The sequence below is a fragment of the Nomascus leucogenys genome, chromosome 5, assembly GCF_006542625.1.
Source record: "Nomascus leucogenys isolate Asia chromosome 5, Asia_NLE_v1, whole genome shotgun sequence".
Lineage (NCBI taxonomy): Eukaryota > Metazoa > Chordata > Mammalia > Primates > Hylobatidae > Nomascus > Nomascus leucogenys.
This window is the reverse complement of record NC_044385.1, coordinates 101,348,676-101,375,237: the sequence shown is the minus strand read 5'-3', so window position 1 is coordinate 101,375,237 and position 26,562 is coordinate 101,348,676. Positions and strand designations below refer to the sequence as shown.

The following is a 26,562-nucleotide window of genomic DNA, read 5'->3' as shown; positions in this document are numbered from 1 at the left end:
ATTGTGACTTGATAATGAATACACCACTTTGAGAGAAAGTTTTTATTTCTGAAAAAATTCAGTTGAAAGTTTAAAATGACTAAAGCCAAAGAAGAAACTAGAACTATGATTTAAATTCCTTGGTTAGTTTGATTTACCATTGAGTCCTTTAGTATATTTAAGAAACAGCTAACTATAATAGCAAATAAACTGAGATCACAGAAAAAGATGTCAAAGCTTTAAAACGTACATACAAAACTGGTTATAACAGTTACAAGATTATGAGTGGCTATTATTTTTCTGTATGCTTTTCAGCCAATTCTGGATTTTTCTCAATAAGCATTATTTCCTTCATAATCAGAAAAAAATTACTTTTTAAATTACAGTATAAACGTAGTATATAATAAAGATGGTACATCCTTTATGGACACTTAAGGTGAGAAAATAATTGAAAACCTAGTTAAAAGTGGCTTGAAGATGATTTTGTTCTAAGCAGCAAGAAATCCACAGCTAAAAACCAGTCCCAAAATGTCCTCAGGGTCCCAGGTCCATCCTCAGTATAATGGCCTTTATCTGCATGCTTTGTTGCCTCAGGGTTGCAAGGTAGTTGTCGGACATCTGCACCTCACACCCTCATCCAAATAGGAAAAGAGAGAAAGGATAAGATTAAAGGGTTATGCCAGCAGCCTGTCCCTCTTTACCGGCAAGGCAATAGCTCTCCTGGAAGCTACACTCAGTAGTCCTCTGGGACACATGGCCACCCCAAGCAGCAAGGGTGTCTGGGAAGACACATATTTTCATCTGGATTTACTAACATTCTCATAAATGTCAAGGTTCAGATGGGAAGCAATGAGAGTATCAAGTAGATGATTTGTAGTATCTGCCCAGTAGATCATGAAAAAAAGGTGAATTCACCTGGGTAGTTGTCTATCAAGACAAATCCTAAGACTTCTCAACGGTTAAAATAGATCCATTGCTCATGCCTTATGCTTAAATTATTCCAGATAGATGGATGATTTTAAAGCATGAAAGGGGAATCCACAAAATAACCTAAAGAAACTAGGATAATTTTTGTACTCTAGGAATGAGAAAAATTTTTGTAATACAAAACCCAGAAATCATAAAAGAAAAAATAAACTCGTGCTCGCTTCGGCAACACATATACTAAAATTGGAATGATACAGAGAAGATTAGCATGGCCCCTGCGCAAGGATGACACGCAAATTCGTGAAGCGTTCCATATTTTTACTTTTACACTGTTGGTGGGACTGTAAACTAGTTCAACCATTGTGGAAGTCAGTGTGGCGATTCCTCAGGGATCTAGAACTAGAAATACCATTTGACCCAGCCATCCCATTACTGGGTATTTACCCAAAGGACTATAAATCATGCTGCTATAAAGACACATGCACACGTATGTTTATTGCGGCACTATTCACAATAGCAAAGACTTGGAACCAACCCAAATGTCCAACAACGATAGACTGGATTAAGAAAATGTGGCACATATATACCATGGAATAGTATGCAGCCATAAAAAATGATGAGTTCATGTCCTTTGTAGGGACATGGATGAAACTGGAAAACATCATTCTCAGTAAACTATCGCAAGGACAAAAAACCAAACACCGCATGTTCTCACTCATAGGTGGGAATTGAACAATGAGAACTCATGGACACAGGAAGGGGAACATCGCACTCGGGGGACTGTTGTGGGATGGGGGGAGGGGGGAGGGACAGCATTAGGAGATATACCTAATGCTAAATGACGAGTTAACGGGTGCAGCAAACCAACATGGCACATGGATACATATGTAACAAACCTGCACATTGTGCACATGTACCCTAAAACCTAAAGTATAATAATAAAAAAAAAGAAAAAATAAACTCAACTAGATAAAAAGTTTTTGAGTTTTTCATAGAAAACAAAACACAAACTGACACACACACATACACATCAAGTCATCTATTAGGCAAAGGGCCAATTTCTATAAGGAAAGAGCTCCTACAAAAGAGGGGAAGACAATATAAAGGGTTAACAGAAAAGACATAAATTATATTTAGACATATTAACCTCACTTACCAGATAAATATAAAATTAAAAGTATGAGATATCATTTTCATCTTTGGTGGACAGAACAAGAATGGGGTAACAGAGCCTTTCATGTGAGGCTGATGGGAGTAGAAAATGGCCAAGCATCTAGAGTAGCAAAGCAACAACTGAGCAGCCAGGAGTTACCCTACTGTTGGAACCGCACACATTCAAAATGACCTGTGCCCAATGTTATAAACCAAAGCATCACTTATAATTACAAGTATTAGGGAAAAGGGCAAATAGCAAAAGAGGACAAGTTAAATGAATTCTAATTCATCCATACAATGTAATACAGTGCAATTGTATCACCTGAGGTCGGGAGTTCGAGACCAGCCTGGCCAACATGGAGAAACCCCCGTCTCTACTAAAAATACAAATTTAGTCAGGCATGGTGGCACATGCCTGTAATCCCAGCTACTCAGGAGGCTGAGGCAGAATTGCTTGAACCCGGGAGGCAGAGGTTGTGGTGAGTGGAGATCGTGCCATTGCACTCCAGCCTGGGCAACAAGAGCGAAACTCCGTCTCAAAAAAAAAAAAAAAAAAAAAAATCTTTTTTTAACAAAGCACTTTATGTGCCAATATATAAGGACAGTCAAGCTATACTGTCAAGTAACAAAACCAAGGGACACAAGAGTGTGCATACAGCCAGCTCTCTGTATCTGCAGGTTTAACAATCTTATATAAGGAACTTGAACATCCAGGGATGTGGTATCTGCAGGAGTCCTGATGCCAATCCTCCAGGCATGCTGAGGGTCGACCGTATTGTGTTTCCATTTGTATTTTTTAAAATTAAGCAATGTACGAAATATGAAGAATATCCAAAGCATTCAAAACTTCAGAAGCCCTCTGAAGATTTTTTTTTATTTACTATGCACGGTTGACCTGTACTTTCTCACCAAGGAGTGACAACTCGGGATGATGCAGAGCCTTTATAGAAGGGGAGACAGGCAACAGGCTGGCTATGGAACTTGAGCTCCAGAGGTGACCTGAGATATTTTACTCCTTGGCAAAGCACCTGAGAAGGGCAGGATCTAAAATGTCTTTAATATAAATTCAACCAACTATAGATTCATTTTTTTAAACAAATTTCTATTGTACGACATAAATGTTGTTGGAGAATTAGCTCTCATTTCATCTTTAATCGAGGATTTTTACCATTACCTGATATGAGTAGCACAGTGACAAATGGCAGCTTCATGAGGGCTAGAAGGAACAGGAAGGTTTGTTAACTGGCTTGGGAGAGAAGGGGACACTGGGAGACAGAAAAGTAATCACACGCCAGATAAAGATGTTCTGGTCAAAACCACCGACTGCAAATATGATGGTGGACGCATGAGACTACAAGGGAGCTGAAAATTTCCCATCTTCCGTCTAGTGATATCGCAGCAATCACAATATCATAGTGCAATGCATTATGTGTTTGTGGTGATTCTGGTGTGAATGAACCTACTATGATGCCAGTAGTATAAATGTATAGCATGAACAGTTATGTACAGGACACAATATTTGATAATGATAACAGTTATGTTACTACACTGTTTATCATAGTTTTAGAGTATAATTATTAAAAAAAAAAAAAAGGTTAACTGTAAAACATCGTCAAGCCAATCCCTCAGGAGGTATTCCAGAAGAAGGCATTGGTGTCATAGGAGATGACAGCTTCATGTGTGCTACTGTCCCGAGGGCCTTCCAGAGGGACAAGACATGGAGGTAGAAGACGGTGATATTGATGATCCTGACCCTGTGTAGACCTAGGCTAATCCTGGTGTTTGTGTCTTGGTTTTTAACAAAAAAGTTTAAAAAGTAAAAAAAAAAAAAAAAGTTTTAAACATTGAAAAAGAAGTTATAGAATAAGAATACTGAGAAAGAAAATATTTTTGTACAGCTGCACAATGTGTTTTTAAGTGTCATTACGAGAGTCAAAAAGTTTAAAAAATTGGTTATTTTATTAAAGTAAAAAAGTTACAGTGAGCTAAGTTTATTGAAAAAACAAAAATCCTATTTTATAAATCTAGCATAGTGTAAGTACACAGTGTTTATAAACTCTGCAGCAGTGTACAGTAACATCCTAGGCCTTTACATTTAGTCACCACTGACTTACTGATTCACCCAGAGCAACTTCCAGTCCTGCAAGCTCCATTCATGGTGAGTGCCCTATATGAATGTAGCATTTCTTATCTTTTATACCATATTTCTACTGTACCTTTTCTATGTTTAGATATGTTTAAATACACAAATACCACGGTGTTACAATTATCTACAGTATTCAACACAATAACACGCAGCACAGGTTTGTCACCTAGGAGCAATAAGCTACACTATACAGCCTACGTGTTTGGTAGGCTACACCATCTAGGTTTGTGTAAGTCCACTCTATGATGTGACACAGCGACAAAATAGCCTATATGACACATTTCTCAGAAGGGTATCCCCATCATTTAGTGATACATGCCTGTACTCTACTTCTCAGTGGCAGAAAATAAAAGAAACAATAGGAATGAGCTACAATAGATGTTCTGCAACTTTAAGGACATGAGGATGTGTTCAGGAACTATAAAATCTGAACTTCCCCTACTTCAGCATACTTTTCCGATTCCCATACTAATTCACCCTAGCATCTTCCCAACAATCGAATTTCTCTCCTATTAAGCAAAGAGGCCAAAAGGCAGGGAGGAGGAGAGAGGTGTGTGTATTTCATAGTTCCCTACTAGTCCTGCACAAAGTTTAGGGCTTTTCTCTGTTATAAGGGCCCATAAAAGGCAAGTGTTAGGAAGCTTATAGCAACTTGCAAACCCTCCAGGGACCTCAGAATAAGCAGGCATACCTGTAAGGGAAACCTTGGACCAGAGATGTTCTCTACACCCTTGGCACTGGGACCACAGTTTCCACCAGATCATGTCCCTATCCCATATCCTGAAACCTATCCCGTATCCTGAAGCCACATTAAGTCTTTACAATGTGCAGAGTAACAATAAAAGCTGCTATAGGGAAATAACACCAAAAATAAAGGGAAAAATAAGTCCCTATTCTCATAGAGCTCATAACCTCTTGCAATCAAAAGCTACGAATGCATGCCTGCCAGCCCACAGAGCCTCTAGAATTTACAACAGAGCAGCTTTCACCAACTAAAACAACTCAGTACATAAGCACAAAGGGGATAGTATAGCAAGTGGCCTGCAACAGATGAGGCCAGGCGGGCATTGCTATGCTATTCACTTCATTTTATTCCCCTCTATCATGCAATCTCTCCTCGCCTTATCACCCAGACTTCCCGAAAGAGAATTCTATAGTCTCCTACCTTCGCATCTCCGATTTACTTCTCAGTGAACTCCAACTTGTCTTCCACCTTCACTCTGAAATTGCTCTAGGCCACTAGGGAATCCTAATTTGCAGATAACATAGAGATTTGGTGGGGGTCACTTTTCTGAACTCTTAATTTGACACTATCTATTTCAACATTTAACTATTAGTAGGTCACAACGTTTTCTGGAAATACGATGAAGGCTATGAGACTTCTCCCCAGAAATCTCTCTTACACACACACTCACAATGCAGAGGGTTCAGAAACACTCTGAAACATAATCCTGGAAAAATCAGGTCAATAGATTCCAGCTTCAGAACTGCTGACCACTTATTCTGGTTTTGGTAACAATTTTTTCTTATTGGTTACTGCACTTACTTTGGAATCTTTTTCCTGGGTTCCCCTTGCTGTGCTGACCTCTTAGACATGACTGTTCCTCAGGGTTATAAATTCAGGCCAATCCTCTCAGTCAAAATGTTCCTCCCTGCTCATCTGCTCTCATGATCTCAGGCATCATCTGCACGCTTAGCAGTTTGCAACCTCTAATGCCAGCACAAACCTCACCTCTACGATTCTTACTTCAAAACCTACCACTTGGTGGTATCCCCACCTTAGCTAACAAAACACTCAACATGACGGAAATCCAATTCATCCCCCTTAGCTCCCTGTCCCCAACATAGCCAGCTTGTTTTTCTATTATCTCTCTTTCTCAGTTCATAATGTCAAGTCAATATCACAATTCTACTTCCGGGATGGTGAAGTAGCTCCCATTAGACCAACACTTCTGCAGATAAAAACTACAAATTTAGGACTAATGTATATAAAAAAAAAATTCTGATGGTACTGGAGAGCAGCTGAAAGCAGGTGTTTACTGGAGGTAAGTTGACATGTGGAAGAAGGAACTGCACTAAATGAGCATCTAGTATGTATTGCCTGAAGACAGGCCCTGGTCTATACATGTTAAGTGGCTAAAATTCTCATGGAAAACTCACAGTCTCCTCTGCCTTCAGAAATAGAGGACAGAGTTCAGGACAACCACAGTCACTGGAAAGTAAGGCAGAAAATTCAGGCAAGACGGAACTAGAGACAGAAAGTATAAAAACTCCCAAATTTCTAGATGGCTCCTGAACACAGGTGCAGGCTTACTCCAAGCATCCTAGTGAAGGCAAAAAGACCTGACCTGAGATTTAAACTGCCACCACTACAAGGAAAACAGAATTTGCAGTTTGAATCCAGGTTAATTAACTGCCTGATTTTGTTTTTTGTTTTTTTGGTGCTTGTTTGAGACAGAGTCTCGCTCTATCACCCAGGCTGGGGTGTAGCGGCGCAGTCTTGGCTCACTGCAGCCTCCACCTCCAGTGTTCAAGCAATTCTTGTGCCTCAGCCTCCCAAGTAGCTAGGATTACAGGCGTGCACCACCATGCCCAGCTCATTTTTGTATTTTTAGTAGAGACAGGGTTTCACCATGTTGGCCAGGCTGGTCTTGAACTCCTGGCCTCAAGTGATCTGGCCACCTTGCCTCCCAACATGATGGGATTACAGGTGTGAACCACTGCGCCCAGCCTAAATGCCTGTTTTAACAAAACAAACAAAAAACACTTTTTGGCAAAACGTAACAATTGTGAGTTTCCACAACTTATCATTTATAATGTCCAGGATACAATCCAAATTGCTTGACATAAAAGAACCAGGAGAAAGTGGCCACTTTCCAGGAGAAAAGACAATCAAGAGAGACTCCAAGATGTTCCAGCTATCCTAATTAGCAAGCAAGCATTTCAAAGCAGCTATCATTCCAATATCTAAGTACAGAAAGGAAAATATGATCATGATAATAATGAAAGAAAATCTCAGCAGAGAAATACAAACCATAAAAAATGAACAAAAAATAAGAACCAAACCCAAGAACTGAAAAATAAACTGGCTAAAATGAAAAATTTCACCAGATAAGACTAATAGCTGAAGAGATGACCAGAAGCAAGAGTCATTGAACCTGAAGACAGATCAATAGAAATTATTCAATCTAATGAACAGAAAGATAAGAGGTTGACAAAAGTGAACCTTAGGGACCTGTGGGAAAACATTAAAATAGCTAACATTACTGGATAACAATCGGTGACCCAGAAAAAGAAAACAGTATGACAGAAAATAATATTTGATAAAATCATAGCCAAAATTTTCTCCACAACTGAGGAAAACACATTCAGAGATTCAAGAAGACCAGCAAATACCAAGCAGAATAAATGCAAAGAAAATGGTATGTGGCAAATCAGTCAAACCACTGAAAACTAAATATAACCAGAAAATCCTGAAAAGCAATGAAAGAAAAATGACACATTACATACCAGAATACGTTGATTTGAATTACAAGTTACTTCTCATCAGAGACAATGGCATTGGAAAACAGTGGCACATAACCACTGCTCAAAGAAAAGAAAATGTCCACTCCGTTTATAGTATCACTGGCTACAAGCCTCAGACATCAAAACCCTAAGAGTAAGCTAGACTTTTTTTCTCACACTCAAACCCTCCCAGGACTACTGATTCTATCTCCTTTAGATCTATTTGAGCCACCACATCTCTCCCAACAAGTAGCAACTTGAGCCCTCATTTCTCTCCTGAATTCCAGCAATAGTTGTTTGGCTGCCCTCTGGGCAACTCACATTTCAGAGGATGACCTGGGCTCTCTAAGAAGACTGATTAGCTCATGCTCTTGCAAAAGTCACTCAATGACTTCCTACTGCATTCAAGGTAAAATCCAAACCTTTTACAAGAGAATTCTCAAACTTTTGAATCTCAGGGTCTTTTTATATTTTTAAAAATTGTTGAAGGCCCCCAAGAGCTTTTGTTTATGTGGAATTATCTATAGGCATTTGCTGATAATACAGTCTAGGACAGTGAACAAATATGACAAGGGGAGAATCATTTCAGGGGAAGCCTGGAATGGCCTTAGGAACACAGTAAGTTCCCAGTGCAGCACCAAAAACCCTCACTACGCCATCATAGGTCACCAAGGATACTAAATATCTCATTCCAGAACAGAGCAGAAATGAGAACACGTTAGGAAGATTTCTACTATTTCTAGATCCTGACACAAACACTTAGGACACTGGGGAACTTCACTTTCAAGAAAAAGAGTAGTTACAGAATAGTCAAAGTAACATACAACTTCCAAATTAATCCACTTATGCCAGAGGTTGCAAAATACTTTTGTGAAAAATCATACCTTGGCGATGAGTTGAACAGTAGGCTGTAAATAACTCCCACCAGCTTAACGTTCCAATAATGGAACACTAGGCATAAATGGGTTAAACCAATTTATTGCTAACTTTTAAAAAGTATTTTGGTGTTACATGCATGGTCTATACCAACACAAATAACAAAACCAAAAACATAAGGTTAAAAAAAATTTTTAAGTTTCCTCTGACTCCAACTGAAGTCAGAAAAACATTAGAATATTCTATGACAGATGTTACTCAGGGGAATATCCTAATACTTTATGTTTATCATTTTTCTTCTGAATATCTTCTAACATTTCTTTTCATAACCGAGAAAATAGGATCTTAAATAGAAAATACACTTAGTTGAGTAACTAGCAACACTTGTAATATTTATTCACTTCTGGTTTCTGGCCTCCAACACTCAACATCCATAGAACATATAAAATGTAGAGCAGGGAGGCCAGGCGTGGTGACTCACGCTTGTAATCCCAGCACTTTGGGAGGCCAAGGCGGCCAGATCACCTGAGGTCAGGAGTTTGAGACCGGCCTGGCCAACATGGTGAAACCCCATCTCTACTAAAATACAAAAATTAGCTGGGCATGGTGGCAGATGCCTGTAATCCCAGCTACTTGGGAGGCTGAGGCAGGAGAGTTGCTTGAACCCAGGAGGCAGAGGTTGCAGTGAGCTGAGATCGCACCATTGCACTCCAGCCTGGGAGACAAGAGCGAGACTTTGACTCAAAAAAAAAAAAAATGTAGACCAGGGAGATACAAATTTCCTCTGAATTAGAATATGATAAAGTCAATTAATCCATTCAGATTAAAACTCCAATAATTTACAAGAATACAAAAGTAAATCTATTCTTTTCCCATATAAACATTTTTAAAAATATCTAAATTACTACTGTACTTCAATACATCCATAATATATTTAAAACATAAGTATACTATAGAAAGAAAATAACCCTTTTTTTAAAAAAGAAGAGGAAAGCATAAACTATCAGAGCAGATTTGTTCTGAACTTCAGTTAGTTCTAAATTTACACCACAAACTTCAAAATTTTTCTGAAAGATTTACGAGACTCCGTCTCAAAAAAAAAAAAAAGAAAATTACTAACAAAATCTAATAGGATATTCTACCCAAGGGTAACATCAAGAGAACAAATTTAAAACTAACTGTAAAACAGTTAGTATAATTCTCTCAAAAATAAACAATACTAAAAACATTCTATTCTATATACATATACACACACCTGACCCTCAATATTGTTATTCTAATTTTAACTAGGTAATAGAAAGCACATTTTTACCACCTTTAAGGCCCCTTAGGAGTAATTATATAAATGAGGCATACCAAGTTGGCTACAGAAACATTACATCACACTAATTTCATACTATGCAGAATGTACAAAGGATGGGGATTATGAAATCAATAAATACAAAATCTACATAACATCTCCAGAAGTTCAAGTATATTAAGGTGCAACTGAAGAACTAGAAAACTTTTCTTTGTAGTTCTAGTAAGTAAGAAGCCAAACTTGCAAGACAAAACTACAAGGAGAGATCATCTCACACCAGTTAAAATGGCTTTTATCCAAAACACGGGCAATAACAAATGCTGGCCAGGATGTAAAGAAAAGGAAACCCTCATACCCTGTTGGTGGAAATGTAAATCAGTACAACCAATATGGAGAACAGTTTGGCAGTTCCTCAAAAAACTAAAAACAGAGCTACCTTAAGATCCAGTAATCCCACTCTTAGGTATATACACAAAAGAAAGCAAATCAGGATATTGAAGAGAGATCTGCACTCACATATTTAGCACAGCACTATTCACAATAGCCAAGATTTGGAAGCAACCTAAGTGTCCATCAGCAGATGAATGGATAAAAAAAATTGGTACTTACACACAATGGAGTACTATTCAGCCATAAAAAAGAACAACACACTGTCATTCGCAACAACATGGATGGAACTGGAGATCATTATGTTAAGTGAAATAAGCCAGGCACAGAAAGACAAACACTGCATGTTCTCATGAAGCTAAAAGTTTATTTTTATAAATTAATATTTTTTATAAATATTTGTGGGAGCTAAAAATTAAAACAATTGAACTCATTGAGATAGAGGTTAGAAGGATGGTTACCAGAGGCTGGGAAGAGTAGTGGAGTGGTGACAGGGAGGTGGGGAGAGTTACTGGTTACAAAAAAAACCAAAAGAAGGAATAAGTCCTAGTATTTGCTAGGACAACAGGGTGATTGTGGTCAAAAATAATTTAACTGTACATTTTAAAATAACTGAAAGAGTATAATTGGATTGTTTGTAACACAAAGAATAAATGCTTGAAGTGATGGATACCTCATTTACCCCGATGTGATTATTACACATTACATGTCTGTATAAAAATCTTGTGTTACCCATAAATATATACATACCTATTATATACCCAAAAAATTAAAAATTAAAAAAAAAGAAGCCCAACTTTAGAAGTGGCCATATTCTCTTAATGAACTTGATTAAAAGGAAGCATTTTAGATTTAAAAACAATACTTAAGAATTCACTGATGGCCATGTGCGGTGGCTCACGCCTGTAATCCCAGCACTCTAGGAGGCCGAGGTGGGTGGATCACAAGGTCAGGAGATCCAGACCATCCTGGCTAACACGGCGAAACCCTGTCTCTACTGAAAATACAAAAAATTAGCCGAGCGTGGTGGCAGGCGCCTGTACTCCCAGCTACTCAGGAGGCTGACGCAGGAGAATGGCGTGAACCCAGGAGGCAGAGCTTGCAGTGAGCCGAGATTGCACCACTGCACTCCAGCCTGGGTGACAGAGCGAGACTCCGTCTCAAAAAAAAAAAAAAAGAAAGAAAGAAAAAAGAATTCACTGACATACTTCTTACATTCACCTTTCTCTATTCCAAAATCCTATTTACAGAATATAAAATTTTTTTTAAAAATCTGAGGCACCTCTAGAGAGCAGAGAGAAAATATCACAGGAGCATTAGAAAAAAATCCTCGCACAGGGAAGAGAATGGAGTGAATTTCGAGAAAAAAAGACTAGATAAAAATAAGTCTAAAAAACAATCAACCCAAAAGAATATATATATATATATGTTTTATATAGAGTTTTATATATAGAGAGAGATTTATAGTAAAAAAAAAAACTTACACATTTAATTAGCCACTACAATGTCCCATGGGAAAATATACTCAATCCATAAGTAATATTGGGATTAAAAATTAGAGGCCCTCGCCTCAACCCCACCATTTGAAAGCTGTATATAAGTCCCTTAAGTGGGCTTTCATTTCCTCATATGTAAAATGACAATTTCATCTGCCATTCCTAACAGAGAGGGTTTCTGAAAGAATCAGATGAACACACACAGGAAAGTACTTTATAAGACCTAAACCACCAACATGAGTTATGTAATCCCAGGCCAGTTAACATTTTTGCTCACACAGTCTGCGTTCACAGTTAATCATTATCTCCCCACTGACCTTCACAGGGTAATTGTAAAAACAATCTAATACTTCAAGAATGTAAAGGTAAATGAGGATGCAAAAAAAGTAGCTGAAAATTATAATCCTGGTTAAATAATCAGCTTCTAAATATTCCGTGAGTTGGACCACACAGAAAAACTTTTGGCACATTAAAAAACTTAATTTTGCCAGGTGCAGTGGCTCACGCCTGTAATCCCAACACTTTGGGAGGCCTAAGCAGGCAGATTGCTTGAGCTCAGGCGTTCAAGACCAGCCTGGGAAACAGAGTGAGACCCCGTCTCTGCAAAAAATACAAAAATCAGCCAGGTGTGGGGGCACATGCCTGTAGCCACAGCTACTCTGGAGGCTGAGGTGGGAGGATCGCTTGACTCTGGGAAGTCACAACTGCAGTCAGCCAAAATCATGCCACTGCACTCCAGCCTGGGTGACAGAGTGAGATTCTGTCTCAGAAACAAAAACAAACTTTATTTCAAGGTATAAAAGACATGCCATTTGCCCTAGCCAGAGGCGTTTACTCCATTGAACAAGACTCATGGGATTCATGAAACCACTGAAATTATGTGCAAAATGTGTGCTTATATTCATTTTTTAATAAAAGAATCCATAGCTTTCATTAAGAATTTTGAGTATCACATAATGAACAAAATTAGAAGCTCTATTGTCAGAAAATAAGTCTTGATCTATAAAGTTTAACATATGACTAAAGGTGAGTCATGAGTTAAGGGTGAGTAGCCTCTCAGTTAAACTGTCACTTTTTTACCTAACAGTACAAATGACTTGTATAAACAAAATTAAAAATGGCAAATAAATAAGAATCTCGTTATAAATTCCACATACAAAACACTTATAATTTATCATTGCTAGCAAGAGAAAAGCACACCATTTAAGAAAATATCAGTCCACTGTAAAAAAGTAACCCTAAATAATCATGATAATGTGGGAGAATGGTTAAGAATCTTTAATAAAGAAGGAAAGCTTTTACAGCATGCAAACTAGCTCAAAAAAGTTGTCAAAAAACAAATAACATAAAAATAAAGCACAGGAGGAGGCAAGAACACCTGCTTCCAGTGCAGGTGCACTCCAAATGTCACAGTACTGGCGCAGGGGACATTTTCCATGCCTCCTGTGTGCTCAGCCTGAGACATTAGGAACGGGAACTAGAAACAGGTAGCAGTGGCTGGAACTCATGCCTGGTGACTTATCTACTTTTTCTGGAATCTGGCCCTTTTCCTTACTTCTGGTGTCCACATCTGACCATATTCCCTCATTGCTCCAATTGAAACAGCTTCTTACTTGCCTCCTCTCATTCTCTGAACCCCCTGAAGCAGGTTTTACTGCCACTTTGCAAAAAGAAAACTAAAGCACAGAGAAGTTCTGTAACTTGCTCATGGTCACATAAAGCAGTCTACAAAGCATTTTCATAGATGTGAATTTTATTCTTGGCTTTCTAATATCAAGAAGCTACTTTCTCTGTCTAAAAGTAGGGCTTGACAATATTTCACTTAATACATCTCAACTTTCCTTTGGCACCTTCTATATACACACCCTACAAACACAAAGATGAAAACCCAGTCTCAGCCCTTTCAGTGTTCTCATTAGGATGGGAGACAAAGCCATGCAAACATCACTATTTTAAAGGAGATAAATATATACAACAGAGGTCCAAAGAAAGTAGTAAGATAATATGTAGAAGGAAGAATTACTGCTGGAGATAATTATTAAAACTTCTTAGCATAAGTAATCTAAAATGAACAGTGAGAAGATTAAATGTGAAAATACACATTTGCCAAAATGTCTGTGGCCTTGCATCATTTAACCAAGTCCATACTCTCTTACCTACGTTCCAAATTCTGTTGCCAAAGTTATCTGTTATCAGTCAACCCTACCCCCTACCTGAAACCCATGACAAGGAATGAGGCACCTCTTCTACCACTCAGGAAGAGGCTCAGAAACAAAACCTCAAAGACTCAAGGGACCGGGTTTCTAAAAACGGAAAATATGACAAACCCATGGAGTAATATTTAGGAACCAAGGTCCTTCTACTCATAGATAACACAGTAGATGGCCTACTCTACAATCTCCTGAGACCATGAAGCCCCAAGCCTCTGGTAAGCGAAGAATCTGAAACAAAGCAGAAATAACAAAGACCCTGTGAAGAGAGAAAAGCAAGATGCAGTGAGCTCTCCTGGTATAATAACACTGTACACTGAAGAAGCACTGCACCCCATCAGCTAGCCAATCAAGAAGTTGGAAAATGCAAGTGTGAAAACTAAGAAACAAGAAGGAGGATTTAAAGAGAAAGGCAGAAATGATGCAATGGAGATGCCATCCCCTGCAAACATGTCAAAAAAAGGCAAATTAATCCAAAATTGGTTCTTTGAAATGATCACTTAGATAAATATACCTCTGGATAGGAATTTTGTGAAATTTTTAAAATTTTTTAAAGGATAAACTACAATAAGATAAATACAGAGTAAAATGGGGCAATAAACAAAGATCTGATACAATGTCGGCTAAGGTGTATTTTTTTAATCCCTCTTGCTAAAATGCAAGTAAGTCTCACAAGGCCACAGACTTTTCTCTATTTGATTGCTGCTATTTCCCTAGCCCCTACATCATCTAGAACATAGGAATTGTTCAATAAGCATCTTCTAAATGAATACTCCGAGTTGTTTTACAAGAACATTATGAACTATTAACTAAAATTTGAGAATCTAACTAGAATGGACTTTTAGAGTCATATGAAATGCCAACATAAATGCAGAAAGGAATGGAGTTTTGATCTGTACTGCCCTGAAATATGTCCCAGACTAAAATATTTTTACACATGACAGAGTAAGAGAGAAGGCAACACAGTTCATTTAATGAGGCTAATAAAATCTTGATTCCAGATCTAACCAAGGCCCAAAGACAAAGTGCAGGGACAATTCACTTAAGAATATAAAAAAGTCTTAGATAAAATACCAAATAACAGAAGCTAATAAAATATTTTTTAAATTCATAATCACAAAAATTGCTTTTTTTATTCCAAGAAAGCAAGGCGATATGGTTTGCCTGTGTCCCCACCAAATCTCAAATTGAATTATTATCTCCCAGAATTCCCATGTGTTGTGGGAGGGACCCAGGGGGAGGCAATTGAATCATGCGGGCCGGTCTTTCCCATGCTATTCTCGTCATAGTGAATAAGTCTCACGAGATCTGATGGATTTATCAGGGGTTTCCACTTTTGCTTCTTCCTCATTTTCTCTTGCCACTGCCATCCACGTAAGAAGTGCCTTTCACCTCCCACCATGATTCTAGGCCTCTCCAGCCATGTGGAACTGTAAGTCCAATTAAACCTCTTTTTCTTCCCAGTCTCGAGTATGTTTTTATCAGCAGCATGAAAATAGACTAATACACAAGAGTAGCTTAATATTATAACATCTGCCACTGTATTTCACCACATTAATGGATTGGGGTGAAAACTCACATACTTTTAGTAAATGCCAAAAATTCACGTGATATAGTTCAATATTCGATTGTAATGAATATTCTCAAAACATGAAATAAAAGAAAGTGCCTATAAATTGATTTGTTAAAGACATATATCAAAGTTACAGCATAGAGTAGAAAAGTAGAAAAGAGAAACCTTTAACCCATTCCTATTAAGATAGAACCAAGTCAAAGATACCACATAATGCTGAAGATGCTGACCAAGGTAATAAGAGAAAAATAATGAGAGAGTGGAAGGAAAGAGATAAAACTCTGATTATTTACAGATGATTTGATCATCTAGAGAGAAGAAAAATCAACTCTTAAGAATTAATAAGAGTTGAGTTCCTGAATAGAAAAACTTCTCAATAGCGTTTTTCTACACTAACCAATTAGAAGATATAGTTGAAGGCTGGGTGTGGTTGCTCACACCTGTAATCCCAGCACTTTCCAAGGCCGAGGCAGGAGGATCACGAGGTCAGGAGATTGAGACCATCCTGGCTAACACAGTGAAACCCCATCTCTACTAAAAATACAAAAAAAAATTAGCTGGGCGTGGTGACAGGCGCCTGTAGTCCCAGCTACTCGGGAGGCTGAGGAAGGAGAATGGTGTGAAGCCAGGAGGTGGAGCTTGCAGTAAGCCGAGATCGTGCCACTGCACTCCAGCGTGGGCGACAGAGCGAGATTCCATCTCAAAAAAAAAAAATAAATAAAATAAGATATAGTTGAATAAGATACCATTCAGAGCTGTAGCAAAAACTATGAAGTTCCTAGATTTAATCTGATCAATAAGAACTTTAGTCATAATTTTTTAAAATATATTAAAGGAATATTAAAGAAGAATTGGAAAATAAAGAAATATGCTCTGTTCACAGATGGGCTAAAACATTGAAAGATGTTGATTCTCCCCAAACTGATCTGAAATTTCAACAAATTTTAATCAAATACTAGCTGGATTATTTGAAAAAAATTCAAACTAATTCTAAAGCTTGTATGGAAAAATACAGATTTATAAATAGCTAAACCAATTTTGAAAAACTGAAGATACCCTACCTATCTGACACACCACAAAGCCAATAAAAAATAGTGATACTGGTACAGCAGGAGAAAAACAAATTAGAGAGAACTCAAAAAGAGATGAATCTGTATAAGGACCTTGTTGTATTTTTAAGGAAGCAGCAAGGAGGGAAGGAATAGATTATTCAATATATGGTGCTAGGAAAACTGAAGGGAAAAAAAAAAAAGCCAAAACAGAGCTGGTTGAAAGGTTGGCCACTATCTCATACCTCACACAAACATAACATCCAAATTAATTGGCTACCCAAATGTGAATATAAAATTATAAAGGCATCAGAAGGATATATAGAAGAATATCTTTGTTTTAAGGATCCACAAAATTCCTAACCATAGAACAAGAATGCATGACTGTGACATCAAAGCAAAGAATCTGTTCAAGAAAGAATCCTATAGAACAAAAGTAATAAATAGGTGAGGGCCTTAGAGAAGATATTTGGAACATCTAAATATAACAAGGAATTATATGTAAAATATACACAAAAAATTTCTACATGTTAATAAGAAATCCAGTAACCAATGGCAAAAGGATTTGAGAAGGACATTCATTGAAAGGGAAACTCAGGAGTATTAAATGCAAATTTAAAAACCATAAGTTGGTCCTTGAGGAATACTGTGTCACTCAAAGAGAGTCTGATTCACTGGGTGGGTTCATATTCATTCTCTCTTCTACTTGGCAGGGATCTGGATCATATTATCTGAGAGTTCTCGTTTTGTTCAAAGTAGTTCAGGAGTTTCATAACTATGCTTCAGGTGTTCCTTTGCTGACTCATTAAATTGACTGCTGGTGTCACCAAAACACACATGTATACACACACACATATGCATGAGATACTTTGCACCCATGGAATTGGCAAAAATTCCCAAAAAGGATATCAGTGATGATGAGTGTTTGCTGGTATTTCCTAGGGCTGCTGTAATAAAGTACCACAACTGAGTGACTTCGAACAAGAGAAATTTATTATTTCACAGTTCTGAAGTCTAGAAGTCTGAAATCAAGGTGTCAGCATGGCCATGCTATCTTTGAAACCTACAGGGAACAGACCCTTGCCTCTGTGTTCCCACAGGCTGGTGGTTTGCTGGCAGTCTTTGGCATCCTTGGCTTGTAGAAGCATCACTCCAATTCTCCATCTTCCCACGGCCTTCATCCCTCTGTGCATGTCTGCCTCTGTATCCAAATCTACCCTTTTTATAAAGATACCAATCACACTGGATTTGGCCCACCCTAACGACCTCGTTTAACTTGATTACCACTGTAAGGACTCTATTTCCAAATAAGAAACATTCTGCGGTACTGGGGGTTAGGGTTTCAACATATCTTTTTGTGGGGACACAAAGCAGTGTAATATTAAAGAGTAAGCCTGGCTCATCCTAGGCCTGATGACTCAACAAGCGAAGGGAAAAGGAGGCTCCAGAAGTCTAATCCTCTTCACAGGGTGGGGTCCTCAGGGAGAATGACTGTGTGCCAGTCCTGAGCCGAGCTTTTACATAGCCAACTGAATTGATGTAACCTTTCCAAGAGCCACACACACTACATCCACAGGAAACTTGTTGGCTAGGATCTCTCTCCACTGGCACTAACTATAAGCCTTCTGTAGTCTACTAACCACAAGCTAAACATGGCACCCCAGAAACCATAACTATGACAACCCTTTAGCATACTAAATAGGCACACATTTATTCCCAAGTCATAACTTAAGAGAAAATGTTACAGTCAAGGTTTTTTAATGTAGAAACAATTTTAAATGATGGAAAATTTTGAATTTAAATTTAAAAAAACATATTTCAAAAGTGAATTACCAATCTGAATTGCTGGGTAGATGGGCAAAAATATGATAATATTAATAGTGCATCTACAGAAAGCCTAAAGCATTTTTAAGCATAATAATAAGTGGTAACATATTAAATGCAATCTTCTTTCCTCTCCCAACTTCAAATCCAAACCAAACACCTCCCCTGGACCCACAGTTCCAGGCAAAGTATTTGGCCCCCAGAGAGTGGACAAGAGAGCTGCTGCAGGACTATCTTAGCTTCAGCATGAGAAAACTGGAAGACGAAGAGTGGAAGAGCCCCACGGTAAGGCTTTGCCCACAGTTCACAGGACAAAAGTGACCCACAGATAGACCTGGATCCCAAAGGGAATAACCACAACAGTTGCCATGGCTTCCAGGATGAGAGGAGGTAGAGATGTTTTCCTGAAGGCAGAAAAACAAAGGAACCTAGGAGCAGAGACATCTCCTGCTGGTGTCTCAAGATGGGACAAGGACTTGCTGCAGATTCACTGCCTGCCACGTGGATAGAAACCACTGTGCTGCCATTACACAAGGCAGCCCAGAAATGGGACCTGAGCTGCAATGACAACACAAGGACAGATTAACCACACACCTCAGGGCGTCCAGCAGCCAAAGAAAGAACAAACAAGAAAAATCTTCCCAAATCCTAATGAATTCAAGCTCCTGGAAGACACAGGTGACAACTTGAAGAAACAACAAGCACTTCAGGAAATTCAAGTAAATATTTTTTAAAAGACCTTTTTAAAACAAATATATATATATATATATATATATATATATGTAATCCACGAACAAAAATATTCAGCAGATAAATTGAAGCATCAGCACTACCAACATTAGAGACCTCAAAGAAATACCAACTACAGAGCAATACTTTTACAAAGAGATAGAAATCATGGAAAGACTCCGCAAAGATCTGTAGAAAATCTAAATGCAAACAAAAGAAGTTGCAAAAATATGTGAGATGACAATCAAATAGAATAAATACCACTGAGTCAGATAAAACCTGACATTTTGTGGTGGAGAAAAATATTTTTAAAATAATACAACAAGCGACAGCATTAGGAGATATACCTAATGCTAAATGACGAGTTAATGGGTGCAGCAAAACAACATGGCACATGGATACACATGTAACAAACCTGCACATTGTGCACATGTACCCTAAAACCTAAAGTATAATAATAATAAAAAAAAATTAGCAAAATAAATCAGTTGAAAAAATATATATATATACAACAAGCTTCCAGATAAGCTTGTAACAGTTTACAACAGGCTTTTCATCTACAACGCTGGAAATGAGAAGACTGTGGAACAACTCTACACACTTCAGAGGGACAAGCTCCACAATCTGAAACTTCTATAGCTAGATAAGAAACCACTCACCTCTCAGGTGATAGTAACTTTCAGATATGCAAGGATGCAGAAGTTGTATTATCAGCCAGGCGCAGTGGCTCACGCCTGTAATCCCAGCACTTTGGGAGGCCAAGGCGGGCAGATTGCCTAAGGTCAGGAGTTCGAGACCAGCCTGGCCAACATGGTGAAACCCCATCTCTACTAAAAATACAAAAATTAGCCGGACGTGGTGACAAGTGCCTGTAATCCCAGATACTTGGGAGGCTGAGGCAGGAGAATCGAGGAACCCGGGAGACAGAGGTTGCAGTGAGCCAAGATCATGCCACTGCACTCTAGCCTGGGCAACAAGAGCGAAGACTTTGTCAAAAAAAAAAAAAGGAAAGAAAAGAAAAAGTAGTTGTATTGTCTAAAAAGGGATGGAAGGAAAATATTTGAAAAATAAGTATAACTAAGCATGTATTGGAGATTTTGAGATAGAAGATGAAGAAGAGAAAAAACAACAATAGACCAAGATCCTGGGTAATGAGACTTAAATATGTAATAATGTTAAGTAAGGAAAATTACAAAGAAAATCCTGCTAGGAAAATTCTCAGTCCAGACCTAATGATAGGCCACAGGGAAAGAGAGATGCAGAGGAAAATGTATTCTATGCTGGTTGTTTTGTTTGCCATATCCCTAACCTCCCACACACCACAGCCCCATCTATTATCTGGCTTCTACCAGATCCAATAAGCTCCCTTCCTGTGCCATGGGAGGCTGCAACCTAGAGACTCTATCGTCTTGGCTATTTGGCCAGTGGTTTCCAATTGGATTTGACCAGTGGGACGTGTCAGCTGAAAACGAGAAAAAGGAACGAGAGATCAGGCTAATTCTTCCCCTTTCTCTCTCACTGTCTCTCAAGAAATCCCATAAACTAAAACTCCATCTGATTGTCCTCCTCCTTGGCCCCAGATTTGTTTTTCTGGCTTCAGCAACAGTATTTCTTTCTCAAACCTTTTTGGCCATTCAGGAAGATGTCTTCCTACTGTTGCTACCTTCTGTGCCTTGAATTCTTTGTAGAGTGTCCTACAGATTTGTAAGCTCTCCCCTTCTTTAAAGTCTCTTCTTGTCATTTGTGGGCTGTTTCCCGCTAGAAATTTTAATATACATTCCAAATTTCTTATTTGGGGAAAAGGTAGAAGATAGTGTAGTGATGATGAGAGTGAGAAAGGTACTTTTTTATATGAAATAAAACCTAGATTTAGTGTTATCTTGTGATTTAATTACATTCCTTATCAAGAGATCCACTATGGTTGCAAAGACAAAGAAAAGTACACAATGAAATTATATATTTGCTAACTTATTTGCTAGCTTTTAGGTACAAACTTACCTAAGTTTATATTTGAGAAATATAAAAACATCTCTAATATTCATGATGGCAAGTTGTGAAGTATCTGTTGACTTATGGTACCAGAATTGCAAGTGTAAATTCACTAGGATAACAGAAAACAATTTACCAGACTCTGTCATTATAGACCTGTAATGTATTCCTTTTAACTGCAACATACCTGAGCCACTATAGACTGCTACCAGTTGTACTGATGGCTTTCCATCTCTTACTCAGCATTTCTTCCCTCCAGAAGCTACAGGTCCAAGTCACTGTCTCAGATCTCAATAAATAATAATTTATAATACCAGTATTATGCATAAAGCACTGAATTCATTCAACATTTTTTCCTTTTAGAAATTTCTACTGGGCTATCATCAAGGCTCCAGGCACTGTCTTGGTGCTGTATGGTTTGGCACCTCCCTTCAAAAGCTTATAGCAAAGACAGACAACTAATTACAAGTGAAGTGGCACAAAAGTGTCATTCTCCTTTAGTAAAACATTCACAGAATGGACATCATTGGAAGCAATTATGATGTCACAGAAAGCACACCAGGACTCAACCTAGGGTTTGGGTTTCAGGCTTCCTCTTCCTTGGGCAATTTACCTAAGCCATTTCATCTTCAATTTTCTTATTTGTAGGACACAGTTGCTTGAAGTGACTGGAACTTAGATATTCAATATATGCAAGTATGTTAACTTTCTTTTTTTTCCTTGAAGGGGCAAGTTTTCTTCAGAAGTTTAAGAAAAAAAATTTTACTGAATATCTATTACATACTGGGCATTGATCATTTCCTTCTATACTCTGTCCTGAGGTGAATGAAAGAGTGTAGGGAAAAGCTGGGCTGTAAAGGGCATGGATGAGGCCATGATTCTGTCCCCGAGTTGACTTCTAGAAAGACTAAGTTTATGATGACTACTTGTACAGATACTGGAACATATGGCAGGAATTTGAATCCATCTGTGGTTTAGTTTATCTCTCTTACGTTCATGTTCTGCTTGTCCTACATTCACTATCCCTTCAATTCATGATTTCAGTTTTGACTCATTACACTCTGTGGATTTATGATTTACATAAGCCCTCTCAATTCAATTTTATAATAAAGTGAGGTTTTTTTAAGTTTAATAAAGCAGCATGTATTTTACTTGTGTGAAATTCTGCATTGGCAATAATTGTAACCTTCATTCAATCCATGGTTTTCTACTCTTCTATGATGTACACCTAAAAATAAATACACACACACACACACACACACACACACAGAACTTGTGGTTAAACACAATGAACTGGCTATGCATTTCTGTCTTTACTGCCTCCCAAAGTGGCAGCATGAATTTAAGTCAGTTAACCCGCAAGAGCAAAGAGACTCAGAAAAGAGAAAACAATAGAAGAAAACATGCACAAACTTCTGGAAGATGGAAAGTAGATGGAGGACTGGTACCTGACTGCAGAGAATGAAGGAAGTTTAAACTTCAAGACCTGCAAAGGGACACTAAGTAGCAAACCATGCAAGTTTTCTTGGAAAATTCTCAGAATCTAGAGGCAACAGGTCCTTTGGGTAGGGAAGGGTAGTAAGAAACATGGCTAGATATAGAGATCGGTTGAAAATCCAGAAAGCAGTTGGACAAGGATCTACCAGAAGTTTAAAAGAAGTTTCCAACTTAAAAGAGACCAAAGCCAAAAGGGAAAATTAAAGGAACTTGGAAGAAACAGAGACAATTCAGGAAGAAAAAAAAAACTATAATATTATAATATTATATTACCTCAGGGAGCTAAAACAATATATTACAATCATAAAAAAGCAAAATGCTATGAAAAAGGAACAGTCAGAAAGTAAATGTGGCAGAGATACAACTGAACATTATCAATCTCTTCTTCCTTAGTAATAGATGACCCATATTGTTGGAGGCAGTGACATGCTCTGCTAAAAACATTTCTTAGACTCCCTTACAGATAGGGTAACCAGTAAGAAGTAAGTAGAAATATTTAGGTGGGCTTTCAAGAAAGTTCCCCTTTGTGGCACTACCAGAACTTCCATAAGGGTCTTGAACTTGATCTCCTTTAAGACCTGGACTGGCCACAAGCAGAGGATGCTTGACATCTTTTAGTCCCAGGAAAGGTCAAACGTGGAGGCACTAGCCACATCATAAGCTTGTACCACAAAATGACCCACCAAAAAAGCAATTTTCCCCAAAAGTGTTTCAGTTTTACAAAGTACAGGTACAGATACGGTTGCTGTAACTAAACTGAATAACGAGGCCGGGAGTGATGGCTCACGCTTGTAATCTCAGCACTTTGGGAGGCTAAGGCAGGTGGATCACTTGAGGTCAGGAGTTCAAGACCAGCCTGGTCAACAAAGTGAAACCCCGTCTCTACTAAAAATACAAAAATTAGCCAGGCATGGTGGCACGTGCCTGTAGTCCCAGCCACTCGGGAGGCTGAGGCAGGAGAATCACTTGAACCCTGGAGACGGAAGTTGCAGTGAGCTGAGATCACGCCACTGCACTCCAGTAAAAAAAAAAAAAAAAAAAAAAAAAAAAAAACACTAAACTGAATAACGAAACATGAATTTTAAATAACTTGGTAATAATCAAGGAGCTAGAAACTCATCTGGAATTTATTAAGCCAAGTACATTAATTTCCTTACATAAAAAGCATTACTGTAAATTGCATTGTGGCTGTCAACCACATTCTTTTACCAGAACTAAGGCCAAACTTCAAAAGTATCAGCTATTTGGCAAGTTATACCTTTCAAGACTTACAACCATTTTCCAAGTCTAAAAATGTTTGCAAATTGGCTTAAAAACAGGCAGTTTTATAAACTTTATCCTTCGAATAAAACAAAATGCATTTCTTTTCTTCATGGAAACTATAAAAGCTTTTCTTTTCTAAAATAGCTCATTGGGCTCATTTTTAATAAGACATCAGAAAATGTTCTTCTTGGAAAGATCTTAAAGTTGACTCCTCCAAACTAAATAGAGCAGAAGAGCTAAATTAGTAAGATGACCCAAAGACATACAGGAAAAATACAAAAAGTAATTTAAAGAAAGAAAAGTATGTAAAGAACAATTAATAGCTGAGACAAAGCCATAAACATTACTGTATAGAGACAAAAAAATCAATTTATTTGAAAAGAAGAAACTTAATACATGCAATCTATAAACCCAATTCTAATCCAAAAAATCACGTAGATAGTAGCTAAAAGGAAGGGAATTGAGTCCAAGAACATATGACCATGTTTTCGACCATGCAATAAACAGGAAATTTTTTTCAACTAGCCTTAGGTTTTATTAGAAATCCTCTGACAAGAAAGAATAGCAAGGAAGTGCAAACATGAGCAGAAGGATCTCTGGGGAGAGCAGGATGAAGTATCACCGCCAGGTACGGTGACTCACCTGTAATCCCAGCACTTTGGGAGGCCGAGGCGGGCGGATCTCGAGGTCAAGAGATCAAGACCATCCTGGCCAGCATGGTGAAATCCTGTCTCTACTAAAAATACAAAAATTAGCTAGGCATGGTAGCACGCACCTGTAGTCCCAGCTACTCGGGAGGCTGAGGCAGGAGAATCGCTTGAACGCAGGAGGTGGAGGTTGCAGTGAGCCTAGCTCACGCCACTGCACTCCAACCTGGCAACAGAGCGAGACTCCATCTCAAAAAAAAAGAAAAAGAAAAAAATGTGGCCAGGCCCAGTGGTTCATGCCTGTAATCCCAGCACTTTGGGAGGCCAAAGTGGGAGGACTACTTGAGACCAGCCTGAGCAACATGGTAAAACCCCATCTCTACAAAAAACATAAAATTTTAAAAACAAAATATCTTCACTAAAGTATTGTGAACTAAAACCCTGGGGACATGAGAGATATTTTCCCCTATTTTGAAAGGAGAAATAATCTCAGAAGAATATTGAAGTGACCTCCCCAAACAATCTTCAGTGGATCAAGTGTTTCTAAAACAGAGCAGTGTACATCAACTTTAGTATTTTATATAGCAGACCATAATGAGTCTTTCAGATTGGTTGTCTCAGAATATAATTTCCTTAGATATTAAGGGTTTCTACCTCTAATATGTATCCAAGAAGGTAGGTAAGCTGACAGTAGGGAATGATTTTGTGAATACAAATAAATAGCATCTTTGAGAGAATGTTGATTTCTTGGACAGCTCTTCTGACCTCTTCCTTCGTGGAGTACCTGCCCCTCTACACTAAAACTTTACCAAGCTTGGTTTGACTCCCACACCAACATTCCAAATCTATACTTTCAACAAGTGATAGATTACTCTGTTGCCAAGTTTAATGGTCTTACTCCCGTTTTCTTTTCCCTTGATCACTTCTAGTCTGGAACACTATTCATAATCGTACTCTCTCTACTTATCTGTCATAAAACCAGTGCTTCCCTTAAGATGTCTAATACATTCCTAGTTTTCTACTAGCTTTTTGACCATCACCGCCTCTTTCTCTTCCTGTCCTCTTAACAGAAGACATTTTCCAAAGTTCAATCCTTAACCCTCTAATATGCAATATGGTCATTCCCCTCCACTGACCCATTCTGTAAAACAGATTCTAGCATCATCTGATGGGACATTTTTAAAAAATCAAAATCGATATCCAGTATTTGGTCTTAGGTCTTGTAATTCTTACTACCTTCAAATCAGCACCTTCCACACTAAGTAGACTACTAGCTTCACTGTCCTGCCCATAGGACAATTCAATGAATCCTTGCTCATGCCCACACCACCCCTACCCAACTTGAAAGACTTCCATGTTACTTCCCACGCATCAACTTTCTGATTCAGGTCAAGAAGGACCTTCTCTAATAGTTTCCAAATGCTTTTCCCATTCTCAAGCTTCCTGTAGCTTTGCTGTCCAACATGTCTGCACTTATTCCTATGCTGCCCCATAGCTGTTTCCTCCCTGACAGGAAAAGTACCCAGAAGGTACTTCACACCAAGTGAAACAGGAGAAAAACCCAGAGGGCAATGAAGGAAATGTTTTGAGAGGGAAGTTATCACCATCTCTTTCTGATGCTTTTGATAGATTGACAAGTGCTCTATTGTTCCCTTCCTCACCACACACACTCTCTAAGGCCCTGTCACATCCCAACACAAGAAAGTTATTTAATAGTATCTACTTACACTTCCGTGTGAATTTACACTACATGCTATATTAAGTCCAATCACTTTTCTATGCTTTTTAACATTGTGAAACAAGAAAACGAGTAAGACAGAGGCAGATATATGGAACAGCCAATAGCACAACAGGATGTGTACATGCCAAACAACAGGCAGGACTATGTAAGGGAGGATGAGAAACAGAGGAAGATGAATGAAGGGGTTGAGAGCTTGATTTTTCTATTAGACAGATCTCAGTTCAAATACTGGGCCTGCCGGCATCAGCTGCATGGTGTTGGGGAAAG

General features: G+C 38.3%; 1 protein-coding gene and 1 non-coding gene across 6 annotated transcripts in view; one reads left to right on the top strand and one right to left on the bottom strand.

The window, feature by feature from the left end:
* The window catches only part of LMO7 (LIM domain 7), a 234,520-nt gene that overhangs the window by 181,227 nt on the left and 26,731 nt on the right, over positions 1-26,562 (bottom strand). The window lies entirely within an intron of this gene.
* LOC115835238 lies at positions 1,120-1,226 on the top strand. Its single transcript, XR_004030231.1, has one exon. It is a non-coding gene; the product is annotated as a U6 spliceosomal RNA (small nuclear RNA).